This window comes from Trichomycterus rosablanca, chromosome 21 (genome assembly GCF_030014385.1).
Source record: "Trichomycterus rosablanca isolate fTriRos1 chromosome 21, fTriRos1.hap1, whole genome shotgun sequence".
In the NCBI taxonomy this organism is placed as follows: Eukaryota; Metazoa; Chordata; class Actinopteri; order Siluriformes; family Trichomycteridae; genus Trichomycterus; species Trichomycterus rosablanca.
The window spans coordinates 7,626,673-7,644,280 of NC_086008.1; the positions used below are offsets into that span (position 1 = coordinate 7,626,673).

General features: G+C 41.0%; 1 protein-coding gene across 4 annotated transcripts in view; it reads right to left on the bottom strand.

Moving 5' to 3' along the window:
* Nucleotides 1-17,608, bottom strand: part of arb2a (ARB2 cotranscriptional regulator A) — a 220,545-nt gene that overhangs the window by 34,110 nt on the left and 168,827 nt on the right. The gene's annotated exons all lie outside the window — the stretch shown is intronic.

Genomic DNA, 17,608 nt, shown 5'->3' on the forward strand with positions numbered 1-17,608 from the left:
AGAAGCTGATGACCTAAACACTGTAACAGCATTTTGTGTAAAAAAAAAAAAAAAAAAAAAAAAAAAAAAAAAAAAAAAAAAAAAGTCAGGATAAAAATCAGAGAGGTTAAAAAACCCTCATGATGCTGCACTTTCATATACGACACAAATCATTTACTTTGGGAAAGGAAACTAGAGATCTAATAGATGGCTTAAAAACTTGCTCGTTAAAATTAATTACTCCTTCGTTATGTTTCACCAGGCGGTGGGCGCATGCATGGTATGAAAAAACCCTGGACAGGTCACAAATCCATTGCAGAGCAACACACACTCGCACATTTACTTGCCCACTCTCAGCCAAGGGCAATTAGAAGCAGCCACTGCCCCATTTGCACGTTTCTGGCAAGTGTAAGGTAAATGGAGTACGTAGTAGAAAAGCTCACCTGGGCACAGGAGGAGCATGCAATGCTGCACACAGACAGTGACTAAAAGTCAGGATCAAACCCAGGTCCCCAGGATCTGTGCAGCATCGACCCCACCAGATGTGCCACTTTCTCAGCATTAAAGGTCTGATCACAGTTCAAAATAAATGCATCTGATTGAAGGTTGTCCAATTTTAACCAGGACTAAAAAAAACATAGCATGGTGTGTCTTGCTAGTACAGCCTAAATTGATAATTTCACAACCTGGCAACCGTAAATGTAACTATTAAAAAAAAAAACATTATATACGTTATATACGTTATTATACACATTATACCCTATGCTTTTGCTTAAGTTTTCATCAGTGAGCAAAACCCCTTTAAGAGTTTCACCAGAAAACCAAAGGAAAAGCCGTATAGATTGAACAGATCAACGATCAATAGGAATAGAGCAAGAAAGTAAAACAAACCTGGGACTTTATATCTGCTACATCCCCAAATGTCACACATTAACTCAATACCAATCTGCTTTCTAACTTCCAAAAGGCCTTGGTATTAATAATCTTATATTAGCAGAGAAAAAACCACTCAACATCAACATCATGTCATGTTTTGATCTATGCGTTTTCAATTTTCTCTTATATCAGGATTATGTGTTGGATATTATCTACTACATTACCTCTAACAAAGTAGCCAATGTAAGAAAATAATGAATTATGGGCAGGTGAAGTACAAGATGCCATGTAAAGTGCTGTTAACTTTGATGATCACTTTCCAAAGTTTTGGTAAGATGTTCTGAATGATTTGAGTCATTGCTTAATAAAATAATCCAAATTCTAATGAATATAAACCAATAATAATTCATACCATAACATATCTTAATAACAGATCATACTAGACCACCAGGACCACCATGTTTTTTCTCGCATTAACACTGCTACCACTAATTGTGCCTGTTTCGAACTCTCCAAAAAAGGTGAAATATACTTTAACTTTAAGAAGTTAGTTATATAACAGCAATTATAATAGCAAAGTGCACTTAAAAAAAACCTGTATAAAAGTCAATTAATTCTCAAAGCACTGCCATACACCACATCCTTTTGGGTACCCCCAGAGGTAGAGAGGTCCAGGGGTGTTAAATCAAAAGAACGTGTTGTGATCATCTATTAAAGTGTGTATACATTTGTTTGGTCTCCTCTGTATAATCGATAGATAGATTGATATAGATAAATTGATTAGGCATTACAATTCGGCTAAAAAAAGCTCAGGTACAGCATGGGTCATGCATAACAATGAGGATTTTATATTAAAGTGTGCTACTCTTTTAAGTCCCCTTACTACAACTGGACAACATGCTGCTACAACCACATGTGCAAGAGTGAGACAAAAATAGCACAGTGGTGCAATCTGAATTCACATACAGCTGTTTTGGGAACAGGCAAGCCCAGCTGAGCTCCGTTCCATCTATGTCCACAATGTGGGAGCCCTCAGCAGATAAAGAGAAGGTGAGTGAGCGATGAGGCGGAGCTCCAACACTCCATCTCAACCCTCAGTGCTTACAGCAGAGAGACAAACTTGACCTAATACAACTGCCAATCCCAATCGGCCACAATCCGGACAGTAGGAGGCCTGCCTGACATGTGACCAGCAGCGACACCTCCGAGCCAAAAGGTCAGTGCAGATCTCTACAAATCTCCCAAGGCATGGCATCAGATTAACGTTAGGGGGGAGCGCTTGCCCTTCAACCTCAACCCGATAAGTCCCTTGAAATCTTCTGCTCTGACCTAGACTTGACTCTTTCATCAGCAGTATTAGCTACAATAATTAATGGCTGGTAGCTGTCTGGTACAATTCACTCTGATGCTCTGGCGACTGCCGGAATGGCAGCTGGCGCCAGGTTCACCTACACCAGCAGAGGGGTAAAGGATCTGATGGAGACTTAAGTGAAGAAGTCTTCATATCTTTGTTTTATACTGGCAGCGGGTGGTCGAGCTGATAAGGGAGCCATGTCATCATCAATTGGGTCTTCATGTTCAAAGCACCAAAAAGCCAAATAAAGTAGAATTAAAAAAGAGCTGGGGATTTAAAATTTCATTGACTCGTTTGATCTTTTTTGGTGGGCTGGTAGAGGGGTTCTGAAGGAAGTCTGAAATACAAATTATTTAGAGCAAAGTCAAACAAATAAGGCTGTCATGAATTCCAGAAATGTGCACTTGTTACCTAAGCAAACCTGATATTTATAAGAAATAACACTAAACTACACAAGTCGTGTGGCTAATCCAACTAGGCAAAGTGGGAGGTCAAGTGTGTGTGTGTGAGGACAGCCAGCAACTGCCCGCTGATTAGATAAATTCCTAAATGCTCTCTGCAACATGCAGGGCAGGCGGTGTTTTCCACTCGCTCCCCATGTGCCACTCCGAGGGAGAGGTGATAAGGTGGACTGCTATGGGGTTACGGTGATTAGGAGACTACATGCGGTGCATTCCTGCCTTCTCAAGACCTGTCTCATGCATCAGGTGTGGCTAAGACCTAGTCCACATCAGCACAAATAAACATTATTTATTCAGTCTGTATATGTTCCATTCACTATAAAACAATAGAACAGCATGATGGGCATAAACAGACCTGATCTACAAAGAGACATGGCACTGGGATGTCTTTCTGGCATCTGCAGTATCTCTAGGAAGTTATTTCCAGCTGTACAAAAAACAGTGTCCTATATAAATGGATAGATTTCTAAAAATGTAAAATAACTAATCATCCAACCACTGTTTCAATAACAGTTTAAGTAGTTTGTCTTCTTTTGCTTAACAGAGATACACAGTGGGACAGTGGTAGCCTAGTGGGTAGGGCTTTGGGCTATCAACTAAAAGGTTGAGAGTTTGAATCTCAGCTCTGCCATGCAGCCACTGTTGGGCCCTTGAGCAAACCCCTTAATCCTCCCTGTTCCAGGGGAGCCGTACAATGGCTTACCCTGCACGCTTCTAATCGCTGTGATTAGGTGTTTTTGAAACACTCATTGCAAGCAGGTGTATAAAATCAATTATGTAAAATAAATATTACACTTTTAATAATGCTGAAAGGCCCTTTCCTTTCCCCCATGTACAAAGCAAGTTCATAAAGATGTGGGTTAAGAAGTTTGGTGTGGAGGAACTTTAGGATTACAAATGGAGCCCTGATCTCAGTCCCACTAAACACCTTTGGGATGAACTGGAATCTTAACTGTGACTGAATGGCCACAAATCCCCACATACTTTCCAAAAGACTGGAGGCTCAGATTTTCTAATTCCACCAAAAAACACTGAAGGCAAGGCAGGCATACCCTGACTTTGAAAGACTTTGCCCCCCCCCCCCCCCCCAACCTAGCCAATAAAGTCTTTCCTGGTGCCTGGCCGGCTGGTAGCACAGCTCAGATCTGGGTTCAAATCTAGCCTAATAGATCTCTGGATGTTTTGAAATGTAATTGAGTTAATGTAGACCAAACCACACTAGACCTCCACCTGACCTAAGATACGCAGTGAAGAAGTACAGAAAAACATACCTGCCAAATGAAAGTGGCAGTGCATGTATTTATAACTTCTCTCAAAGCCTGAATTAGTGCCCATCTCTATGCACAGTCGACACACACACACAAGGCAGAGAGCAATTAGCAATGCACATGTGGAGGATCAAGCCTCTTCACAATCAACATAAACCAAAGGGTAATGGTGGAGATGAGGCACCTGGCACGGCAGCATGCTCATCGTGGCACCCGGGCTGTGAGAGAATGGAGAGGTTCCAGCATTAGGAGTAATAGCATCGTGGATCAGTGCAGCCTATCTTATTATAGTAAGGCACGTCGGATCCGGCGCTCTCAAAGCAGTTTATAATTACGGCTTTCCAGGCCACAAACAAACCTCACTTATTACCCTTCTCCCTGGCATTTGAGCTCTAGGAAATCAGCCACTAATTGCGATATTTTCCTAATACGCAGAGCACGCAGATTGTCACAAGCTGTTTGCTCCTCGTCCCGTTGACTTGCAATAAAGTTTTTATCTGTCAGCCCAGAGTGCGGGAAATGAGCCAAGGTCAGAAGCGTGCTCTCCAGCATGCCGGGAAAAAAATGCATTCCTTCAACTTTGTTTACATAATTATATAAATAATATTCAGTTTTTCAGGCAAAAAGGAAAACAAATAAATATTTTAATTTCGAGGCTGATTATAAAGTCAAGGACCTTCAAGGATGTTTGCGTTCTAATCATCTTTCGCAATTATGTACATTGCCTAATATATTCTCCGAGCATTCTTGTTTATTTTTTTCTGCCTTCCTCTGTTTTCTCCAACAATCATTTTAAATGTGCATTTCATTAAATCATAATTGTGAAAAAAAAAACAAGGGGGGTGGGCTGCTACAACTGCACACACAACAGATTTTTATATTTAATGACTAAACTCTATCAGTGAAAAGAACAGAAAAGAAAAAAAATCACAAATCACACACAGAATGACACATCAGGCCCTAATTAATTGATTTGTGTTCTTGAACAGATTTTTCTATTATGTGTATTACGACTACTTTAATAGTAATTATCGTGACTCCTACAGTTCTCCCAACCTGCAGCAGACAAGGCAACTTCTCGCCTTCCCTTATCAAGAGCTGTCAAAGAAAAGCGCCCCATTAGTCCGCTAGTGTAATAAATTGGTTGCATGAAACGCTCATAGGTCTTTTCTTTTGTGTCTGTGTGTTTTGTGTCGGATAGAGAAAGAGGTCTTGCAGGGCTAAAAGAGAAAACAGAGAATTCTAATAACAGCGAGCGTCCTTGTCCTCAGACGAGGCCCTGCCGGAGTGTATATGACGGCCGTGTTGCATTTCTAAGTGAGCCATTTATTGGTGCTGATGGGCAGTCAGGGACAGAGGGACGCTAATTCTAGCCTCCTCCCACACCACGGCCTGCAAAACTGAGAGTGCTAACAGAGCAGCTGCAAAGCAGGAGACTTGCTAATGCTAACAGCACCTGACTGTGAAGGTTCAAAGCTGTGTGTGGAGAGGTGGGAGGTGGACATGAGATGATGTGCTGGCAGCTTCTGAATAAACAGCAGCTAACAGACAGCTGACTCAATGAAGGATGACTCGATAAAGAGATGGCTGCTGTTAGGCCGACATATTCAAACAAAGCATGAGGATGCGCTAAAGATTGTGCGAAGTGTGCTGCTCTGTTTTATCCTATTCCACTGAGACCAAGATAAAGCGTATAAGAACAAGACAAGACCAAGACTTTTATTGGTCAAAAACAAGATATGACTAAGACCAAAGGACATAAGGCAAAGACAAGGTCAGCACTTTCACTGATCAAGAGAAGGACAACCAAGACTAAAGGCCAGGACTTTCAACGGTCAAGAGCAAAAAATGACCAAGACCAAGGGGTATAAGGCCAACACAAGGTCAAGACTTTTCTTGGTAAAAAACAAGACACAACCAAGACTAATGAGTATAAGGTCTGCACTTTCACTGGTCAAGAGCAAGACACAAACAAGACTAAAGTGTATAAGTCCAAGACATGGTCAGAACTTTTAATGATCAAGAGCAAAAAAATTAAGGCCAAGACAAGATCAAGAATTTTCCTGGTCAAGAGCAAGACATAACCAAGACTAAAGGGTATGAAGCCAAGATTTTACTGGTCAAACGCTGTCACACTGTGAATACCCCACTGCTTCAATGCCCCAGTGCCTCGACCATTAGGATAAATCCCATACGCCCTTCCCTTCTTTAGACATGACCAAATTGCATTTGCTGGACACACAGCGAGGTTGGTAGCACTGTTAAGATTCTACAGCTTGAGGTCTCAGCAGACGTGAGCTAGCATATTAGACCTTTATCATGTTTTCCTGATATTTGTGCATCTTCTAGGTACTTGTGTTTCCTCCCACCTTATTAAAACATGCATTATGCTGATGTGTCCATGGTAAAAATCTTATCAAAAAAGCCTTTTAGGGAACTCAAAACTTCAGGTGACTTTCAACTAGAAAGATCAGAATTGATTAGCTACTTGGCTGCAGTTCAAGGAACTTTTTTAATTCCTCTTGTAGACAGTGAAATATTTAATGACCAGAAATGATTTTGATGAATAAAAACTATTTTTAAAGCCATTGTTTGAAACCCATTTTATGCAGTTTTTGTGTCAGAATGTTTGTGTAACAAGTCTGTTTATGGCTCTTGGAAAAACTTGGGCCATAATCCTCACTGTTTTAAGCTGTTGCTACTTTCTTTCATGGCTCATGAAAAAAATGGTACAAATTCTGATTACAAGTTCAGACGAAGCACAATGAGCCATTTATTTTATGTCAATGCCAGAATGCATTACACAAAAAGCTTCTTAAGCTACACTAAGTTCTGGCAAGGAGATCAGACAAAATCCTAGGAAATCTTACATAATTTACAAAATGCAGACTATTTATATGTAAGATTAAAACCCTGCAGTAATAATACTGTTCCATACAAGCTAAAGGATGTGTCATATGGCCCGAAGAGGTCCATGTCATTTGTCCTAAAAGGATTGACTGCATTGACATAGGTCTGGAAAATATTCAGGTTCCTAACATGCTGTGGGTTTGCTAAGCATGGGAGACTAATACCTGATCACTACTCACTGACCATCATATGAACTGTACTAAGTGTTCCAAAGATGGTTAAATGGTTTACACAGTATTAAAGCTAAGTGTGGGGGCATCTCGAGCTAGTAGGGTGAAGAGGAGGGCACCACTTGGAATTTTGTAAGTTTGTAAGAAAAAGATCAGACCAAATTAAGAAATTCAACAAGCCTCACACACAGAAAATCACTGGTTCTAGCCCCACCACTACCAAGCACTTAATCCAAAATTGCTTCCAGTGTAATAAGGTACAGTAATAGTAATAACGAAATACTTTCGTTAAAGACACCTGCAAAATGGCCTAAATCTTGATGGTACTTATGTTCATATAACTGTTCAACATTATACCCTAACTTTGTTCAATAAAACACATTTCTTTATACATTTTGATGTGCTTTGGGCTTGTCTGCACAGCAACCCTGAATTAATTAACGGTGAGTTAAAAGAATTCGACAAAATCTGTCTGTGAGTAAGAACTACAAGCCAATCCTAGCACAGCATGTGGGAACAACTGAAGCATATGAAACACAATTTCACAGTAGTGTATGGTTGTCATTCAGTCACAGCCTGTCCATCCGTCTGTCCATCCATCAATCAGTCAGCAAGAAATGTCTCTTGAAGAATGACTAACTTGCCATTGCTGCTGAATGATGCACACAGGCACAACCAGAGCAGGTGAGATCTGGACAAAAATATGCAAGACTCACCTGACCTTTTATACCTTTTATGTTGCTTGGCAACTAGTTTCCATTAGAAAATTGTAATACAATGTGAAAAAAAAATCTGGTATGAATGGAGACGAGGAAATTGGATGAACGATAAGATAAGATCACATGCACGAAAAAAGAAAAAGAAAATACAACCAAATGGCACAGCTGAGGCTACTGCAACATTAGGTGAAATGAGCTGGGCCTACAGACTCATTATAACTACACAGAGTAATATAAAATGGACACATACTGCCCTAAACCTAGAATATTGATTTCTCGCCATAAAGGCACCATTTATGGATCAGTTTATACGTTTTACTTTCTGTATATTATGAACAGAAAGAACTGAACTATACATTAATGCCCGGCACTAACGAAACAATGCAGAGAGCTGAAGTGGATCACAGAGACGGATGTACAAAGGGTGAAGGAGGTGTTTGTCAATGCAAGGGGTCTGTGATCTAGTCTTGACCAAGGTCACAAAACAAAAAAAGGAAATAAACCACATGGGGGGGAGGGGGGGGGGGGGGGATGTACATTGGACCACATTGTAGAACTTCTAAGTGCTTCTATATGGTAAGTGGAGCTGATAAAATGGACAGTGAGTGTAGAAACAAGGATGTGGTTTTAATGTTATGGCTGATCAGTGTAGGTCCGAAAGACATGATGGGTTTGGTGTGGAAGAACTTTAATGGCCTGCATATAGCACTGAACTCACTGCACTGAAGAGCTTTGGGATGAACCAGAAGCTCAACTGTGAGAATTATAACCAACTACAAGGCTGGAAGGTTTATGTCAACCCTTTTCAAGAACACATCTCTAGAAATATTCTTCAGAGAACAAACCAGCAGAAAAAAATACATCCTGACCTGGATTAACAACATGTAGCAATGAATGTTGCGGTGTGTTTTTTTCAATGAAATGCCACAGAGGTCATACCCTTCAGTGACTGTGACACCGCAAATAGCAGAAAAGATTGTTTCCTCTCCTGCTGTGTGGAAAACAAAACCCAGAACACTTCAAAAGCGGGCAGCGTCTGCCCCCCCAAAATACAAATAAAATAAAAAGCTAAGAAGAAAAACACAAATACAAAACAGAAACTCCCATGTAACCCAAACATCAGTGCCGCTTCAGCACTCACAGACGTGTTATCTCCACGCCTTGAGTTCGACCCCAAAAGAAGTCTGTGAAAAGTCAGAAGGGTTGGGGGAGAAATGAGAGCAAAAGAGCACAAAAGATCAAGAGAGAAAGTAAGAACAAAGCAGAACAAGTAGAAGATGTAAAGAAAATGACACACAACTCCTTATGCGGCACAGTATTTTAAAACTGAAGGCTCTGTTACATAAAACCGAGTGCCAAGTGGGTCAGGGGCTGCCACTCATCCCGAGCAACAGCTGGATCAAATATGTTTAGGCCCCATGTCAGTTTCCTTTTGCTTGTAAGTGGAATAGAAAATGAAGGCCGTGCCTTCTGATCCTCAGGATGGCAGAGAAAGAGGCAGAACAAGATTACAGGCGGCACGAAAATTCGTGGGCTTCGTGTGGGATTCGCATAAAAGGCCGTGAAATTGGGGAATAAAAATAACACAAGAAAGCAGCGCTGTGATACAATGTCAATATGTATATTTATGACATCTAGGGCTTCCCTTGTGGACCCGCTAGTAAAACAGGCAAATAAGAAAGGTAACGGCACAGCGGGGAGTCGAGTAGAGGAACTCCAGCTTCTACTCCAGCCTCCACCAACACAGGTGAAGAACTTTGGCTCTGAGCTAATAAGTTAGTATATAAGTATATACTATACTCAGTATACAAGGCACGCCAAGCTGACTACTAATGTAACAGCAGAACTTTATTCCAGACCAGTATTATTTATCTTTAATAACCGCTCACCTGATCAGCGTTGTGGTGGGTACTGAGCAGCACTGAAACACCATTTACATTTATGGCATTTAGCAGATTCTTTTATCCAAAGCGACTTGCAGTGCTGTGACAGTATACAATCTAAGCAACTGAGGGTTAAGAACCTTGCTCAAGGGCCCAACAGTGGCAACCTGGCAGTGGTGGGGCTTTAACCGGCAACCTTTTGATTACTAGTCCAGTACCTTAACCACTAAGCTACAACTCCCCTGACAGTAAATGGTACTTTAGAGCAACCAGTCAACCTGCTGCATGTTTCTAGGAGTCGGGTGGAAACCAGAGTATCTAGAGGAAACTTATCAAGACGGTGGCTGGAGGTGAGGGTTAAAACCTACTGTAGGTCCCAAAAGCTGGTGCTGTGTGCCACCCACTTTATCGCCATGCCAACATGCCTTTAGTATTAAGTTTTTATTTCTTTTTCATATTATTTTCAATTTCTATTTTGTTTTCTTAGCCCTGTAATGCTTAGCCATGAAACTTTATATTTCAGTTTTATCAATTTTTATTGTACTTTATTATTCATTATTAAATTGCAGAAATTATCTGATTAATAAAGTGTATAATATGTATAAAGTATATATATATATATATATATTAATGGCTAGTAATTGCATTTAGGCATTAAAACATACTATATATATGTATATATATATATATACACAGTATATATACAGTGTATCACAAAAGTGAGTACACCCCTCACATTTCTGCAGATATTTAAGTATATCTTTTCATGGGACAACACTGACAAAATGACACTTTGACACAATGAAAAGTAGTCTGTGTGCAGCTTATATAACAGTGTAAATTTTTTCTTCCCTCAAAATAACTCAATATACAGCCATTAATGTCTAAACCACCGGCAACAAAAGTGAGTACACCCCTTAGTGAAAGTTCCTGAAGTGTCAATATTTTGTGTGGCCACCATTATTTCCCAGAACTGCCTTAACTCTCCTGGGCATGGAGTTTACCAGAGCTTCACAGGTTGCCACTGGAATGCTTTTCCACTCCTCCATGATGACATCACGGAGCTGGCGGATATTCGAGACTTTGCGCTCCTCCACCTTCCGCTTGAGGATGCCCCAAAGATGTTCTATTGGGTTTAGGTCTGGAGACATGCTTGGCCAGTCCATCACCTTTACCCTCAGCCTCTTCAATAAAGCAGTGGTCGTCTTAGAGGTGTGTTTGGGGTCATTATCATGCTGGAACACTGCCCTGCGACCCAGTTTCCGGAGGGAGGGGATCATGCTCTGCTTCAGTATTTCACAGTACATATTGGAGTTCATGTGTCCCTCAATGAAATGTAACTCCCCAACACCTGCTGCACTCATGCAGCCCCAGACCATGGCATTCCCACCACCATGCTTGACTGTAGGCATGACACACTTATCTTTGTACTCCTCACCTGATTGCCGCCACACATGCTTGAGACCATCTGAACCAAACAAATTAATCTTGGTCTCATCAGACCATAGGACATGGTTCCAGTAATCCATGTCCTTTGTTGACATGTCTTCAGCAAACTGTTTGAGGGATTTCTTGTGTAGAGACTTCAGAAGAGGCTTCCTTCTGGGGTGACAGCCATGCAGACCAATTTGATGTAGTGTGCGGCGTATGGTCTGAGCACTGACAGGCTGACCCCCCACCTTTTCAATCTCTGCAGCAATGCTGACAGCACTCCTGCGCCTATCTTTCAAAGACAGCAGTTGGATGTGACACTGAGCACGTGCACTCAGCTTCTTTGGACGACCAACGCGAGGTCTGTTCTGAGTGGACCCTGTTTTTTTAAAACGCTGGATGATCTTGGCCACTGTGCTGCAGCTCAGTTTCAGGGTGTTGGCAATGTTCTTGAAGCCTTGGCCATCTTCATGTAGCGCAACAATTCGTCTTTTAAGATCCTCAGAGAGTTCTTTGCCATGAGGTGCCATGTTGGAACTTTCAGTGACCAGTATGAGAGAGTGTGAGAGCTGTACTACTAAATTGAACACACCTGCTCCCTATGCACACCTGAGACCTAGTAACACTAACAAATCACATGACATTTTGGAGGGAAAATGACAAGCAGTGCTCAATTTGGACATTTAGGGGAGTAGTCTCTTAGGGGTGTACTCACTTTTGTTGCCGGTGGTTTAGACATTAATGGCTGTATATTGAGTTATTTTGAGGGAAGAAAAAATTTACACTGTTATATAAGCTGCACACAGACTACTTTTCATTGTGTCAAAGTGTCATTTTGTCAGTGTTGTCCCATGAAAAGATATACTTAAATATCTGCAGAAATGTGAGGGGTGTACTCACTTCTGTGATACACTGTATACTGTATATATATATATACAGTGTATCACAAAAGTGAGTACACCCCTCACATTTCTGCAAATATTTTATTATATCTTTTCATGGGACAACACTATAGAAATAAAACTTGGATATAAGTTAGAGTAGTCAGTGTACAACTTGTATAGCAGTGTAGATTTACTGTCTTCTGAAAATAACTCAACACACAGCCATTAATGTCTAAATGGCTGGCAACATAAGTGAGTACACCCCACAGTGAACATGTCCAAATTGTGCCCAAAGTGTCAATATTTTGTGTGACCACCATTATTATCCAGCACTGCCTTAACCCTCCTGGGCATGGAATTCACCAGAGCTGCACAGGTTGCTACTGGAATCCTCTTCCACTCCTCCATGATGACATCACGGAGCTGGTGGATGTTAGACACCTTGAACTCCTCCACCTTCCACTTGAGGATGCGCCACAGGTGCTCAAGTGGGTTTAGTCCATCACCTTTACCTTCAGCTTCCTCAGCAAGGCAGTTGTCATCTTGGAGGTTGTGTTTGGGGTCGTTATCCTGTTGGAAAACTGCCATGAGGCCCAGTTTTCAAAGGGAGGGGATCATGCTCTGTTTCAGAATGTCACAGTACATGTTGGAATTCATGTTTCCCTCAATGAACTGCAGCTCCCCAGTGCCAGTAACACTCATGCAGCCCAAGACCATGATGCTACCACCACCATGCTTGACTGTAGGCAAGATACAGTTGTCTTGGTACTTCTCACCAGGGCGCCGCCACACATGCTGGACACCATCTGAGCCAAACAAGTTTATCTTGGTCTCGTCAGACCACAGGGCATTCCAGTAATCCATGTTCTTGGACTGCTTGTCTTCAGCAAACTGTTTGCGGGCTTTCTTGTGCGTCAGCTTCCTTCTGGGATGATGACCATGCAGACCGAGTTGATGCAGTGTGCGGCGTATGGTCTGAGCACTGACAGGCTGACCTCCCACGTCTTCAACCTCTGCAGCAATGCTGGCAGCACTCATGTGTCTATTTTTTAAAGCCAACCTCTGGATATGACGCCGAACACGTGGACTCAACTTCTTTGGTCGACCCTGGCGAAGCCTGTTCCGAGTGGAACCTGTCCTGGAAAACCGCTGTATGACCTTGGCCACCATGCTGTAGCTCAGTTTCAGGGTGTTAGCAATCTTCTTATAGCCCAGGCCATCTTTGTGGAGAGCAACAATTCTATTTCTCACATCCTCAGAGAGTTCTTTGCCATGAGGTGCCATGTTGAATATCCAGTGGCCAGTATGAGAGAATTGTACCCAAAACACCAAATTTAACAGCCCTGCTCCCCATTTACACCTGGGACCTTGACACATGACACCAGGGAGGGACAACGACACATTTGGGCACAATTTGGACATGTTCACTGTGGGGTGTACTCACTTATGTTGCCAGCTATTTAGACATTAATGGCTGTGTGTTGAGTTATTTTCAGAAGACAGTAAATCTACACTGCTATACAAGCTGTACACTGACTACTCTAAGTTATATCCAAGTTTCATGTCTATAGTGTTGTCCCATGAAAAGATATAATCAAATATTTGCAGAAATGTGAGGGGTGTACTCACTTTTGTGATACACTGTACATACATACATACATACATACATATATATATATATATATATATATATATATATATATACATATTTACATACTGTATATATACTATATATATATATAGTATATATAGTATGTTTTAATGCCTAAATGCAATTACTAGCCATTAACAAAGTCCTAGCTTAAATTACAATAGGTGCATTGTGTTTTATAATAAATATAATGTTTTACCCATCTTACAAAATGTAATGCATTGAAATGACCTCCCAAAAAGATGTAAATTTATTTTTTTCCAGAAGTTATTTGTACTATGCTATTTTACTAATGTAAAAAATGTTAAGACACCTGTGTGATTTATTAGCGTTTTGATATCCTGACCTCGTGTTTGATCATGGTCAACACCAAACCCATTATTCCAGGATAATTCCAGTCACAAGTCACACCTTTACAAGCTCACCATGGAACTGAATGGAGATAAACTTCCCAAAGCGTCCTGCTGAACTTTCCCTCAGTAACACGGGTGGCACATCCAGTTGGAACTGAGTGATATTTCCTCTGATCTAAAGGATACGCTCATGATTGTCTGAGGTGACCACTGCCTGAAAAAATAAATGAGGTCATAAAGTTTGCACTTCCTCGGGAAATATGACAGAGGGTGGCAACGTGCTCCAGGTGCACCCAAACACTGGGTGTGGATGAATGAGTGAAGGTATGTCAGCCAGTCACTCAGTAGACTTTAATAGAGTCACTACAGCCGGGCAGACAATAGCATGTGAATAAACTAAGTGGAAAATACATGGTAAATGAACTCTATTCAGACAGCACTGCATGGACCAATGACTTTCTATTGTACAAAAAAACATGGCCCAATGCAGATCTATGCAGTCACTGACATGGACCAGTGAGATTACACAAGCGCTCCCTGAGCCATTGTATGCTGCTGTTTTTATCAAACATGTCTTTATTAGGGCATTCATGGCAAGTCAAGCTCAAAAATACAAGAAGAAGCTAAAATAACTAAATAATACTTAGTTTCACTTTAGGGACCAAATTACATTGTAATGACATTGTTTCAAGAGTCGGAAACATGTCAATTTAAAAAGAACTGCACTTTTACAATGAAAAGCGTAGATGAGAAAAACATAAAAAAACACAAAGTCCGAATAAATTTGCTGACAAAAAAAAAATCTAGATGAAAGAAGGCTCTTGTTTAAGTTCTCCATTTTTCTTTGTTCTACTTATTGTAAATACAATTAGGGTTAATTACTTGTGTTCAGAACCTTGTAGTGTGCAGGACAGATAATTACAGTTGAGGTAAACATTAACGTACTTTCAGTTAACAATTAATCACTGTTTACGTTCAAAGCGCTCTTCCTTTTGTAATTAATAATCAGGTCCAGCAATGAGTAATAAGCAGAAAGTGGAGGTAGATGTGCAAGGAGTGCGTGTGATGTGTGACAACAGAAGTGAGTTTAAACGTCTGTAAAGAAAGGTATAAAGTAAATCTTTTTCTTATAACAGGTACTAGCTGTAAAATTCTCCATTTCTTATTATGCCAAAATGTTTCAGCAAATCATATTAATTTTTTACTCCATGTAATTCTATATATAAAGTAAGTAAAAGATATATTTTAGTCCTAAGAAATAAGCAAGTTTATTGAAATGCTGTAAATAAACATTTCAAACACGACATTGAGACAACAGAGCTGTGTTTGGCCTTTATACACACATTTAACTAAAGAACACTTGCAACGTGACCACCATGAAATTTGCCCCTAATAAGAGTAGAATATGAAAACAATCATGGTTTTTAGCCATTTGTTACTTTGGATTTGACCAATTTTGAGCACTTTAACTTTGGGTGGCACGATGGCTAAGTGGGTAGCACTGTCGCCTCACAGCAAGAAGGTCCTAGGTTCGATCCCCAGGTGGGGTGGTCACGGTCCTTTCTGTGTGGAGTTTGTATGTTCTCCCCATGTCTGCGTGGGTTTCCTCCAGGAGCTCTGGTTTCCTCCCACAGTCCAAAGACGTGCAAGTGAGGTGACTAAATTGTCCATGACTGTGTTTGATATAACCTTGTGAACTGATGAACTTTGTGTAATGAGTAACTACCGTTCCTGTCATGAATGTAACCAAAATGTGTAAAACATGACGTTAAAATCCAAATAAATCAATAAATAGAACTTTAACTTTACAAAGACTTGTGATGTCACAAAGCAAACCTACATGTCCAGATCACACCGAAACCGTTAGAAAGAAAAGTCTGGGTTGTTTTATTTCTTGACATTTACATTTTCAGCATTTAGCAGACGCTTTTATCCAAAGCGACTTACAGTTGTGACACTATACAATCTAACCAGGGTTAAGGGCCTTGCTCAAGGGCCCAACACAGGGCTTTATATGAATCGATGATCTAGAATATTGTGTTCTTATTTTTTTACATTTTTAGCATCAATTAGATGACATTAAAATCAATTAAATTTTACCCTGAGGACATACTTGAGGATATGATTTGTTTGTTTATTAGGATTTTAACGTCATGTTTTACACTTTGGTTACATTCATGACAGGAACGGTAGTTACTCATTACACAAGATTCATCAGTTCACAAGGTTATATCAACACAGTCTTAGATAATTTAGTATCTCCAATTCACCTCACTTGCATGTGTTTGGACTGTGGGAGGAAATCGGAGCACCTGGAGGAAACCCACGCAGACACGGGGAGAACATGCAAACTCCAAACAGAAAGGACCCGGACCGCCCCACGTGAGAATCGAACCCAGGACCTTCTTGCTGCGAGGCGACAGTGCTACTCACATAGCCACCTTTTCTTTTTGTACATTACGTTTTCCTTTCCTCTTCGTTATTTGGTACTAATGTCACCAGGCAGTTGTAAAAAGCATGCCACTGCTAGTTGTGCCATGTATGACCTGTGTGAAAAATACTTTGAACTTAAACTTACTTACACAAAGGACTAAATTGGGGGATGGGAAATACCTGAAGAAAGCAGCATGAAAACACGGAACTCCTTACATAGACTGACTAGGCTGAAGTCTGAACCAAGGTGCTGTGCGGAACCCTCACTATCCACTGTTTTTTAAAAGAAATGTACTAGTTACCAGACACACAGTCCTAAACTGGCATCGTTTTAGCCGTCTCGTGCTGGTTAGTGCAGGCTACGTCTGTCTCCGCTCGACTATGGGTCAGTCTGGGCAGGAATCTCAGCCCCTCTGTTGCTGCCAGGCTGTGGCACTTTTCAGCACACTCGCTCTGGTTTATCTGCATATTTCGCCTGGCTTCAGTGTGCTTCAAACTGATAAAATTCTGCCAGGCTTTCACAGAATCTCCAGAGCTGAGGCACAGTGACCTTTTTGTAAAGAATTCTTCTGAATAAACGAGCAGTTGGAAGAGGAAACAGACAAAAAAACAGACAGAAAAAGAGGAACACGGGCGGCTGAGGAAACGGTCCAAGTTTTATCATGTTGGAAACAGAGATGTCAAGAGTGTGACGCACACAGATGGGTGCATACAAACACACACACACACACACACACACACACAGCATACCCACATGATATGATGGTACTGGCTTCACAGATGATTAAGTGCAATAGACAGGCTTGTCTCCACCTTGCTGTATCCCATCAATCCAAGTCTGACCGGCATATAAAACACCACCATCACACAGCGCCACCCACAAAGTAATATGTATGTGTCTGAGTGGGTGTGAACCACTACAACACTACCCACATATACTGCGATTCTGCCTGTCTACAGTCTGTCCAAACTGTCGAAACAAATCCAGTGTTTTGTAAAGCTTCAGATTCTGAATATTTTTGGCAACTCAAAGTACCAGCACAGGACGTGGCGTCTGTTAAGGTCACAACGTACCCAGAACTAAGAGAGAATGGCTTAGTGGTTAAGGTACTGGACTAGTGATCAGTAGCTTGCTGATTCAAGCCCCACCACTGCCCCTGAGTAAGGCTCTTGACCACTGAATGCTTGCACTGTATTCAGTCACATTTTAAGTCGCTAAATGCCATAAATATAACT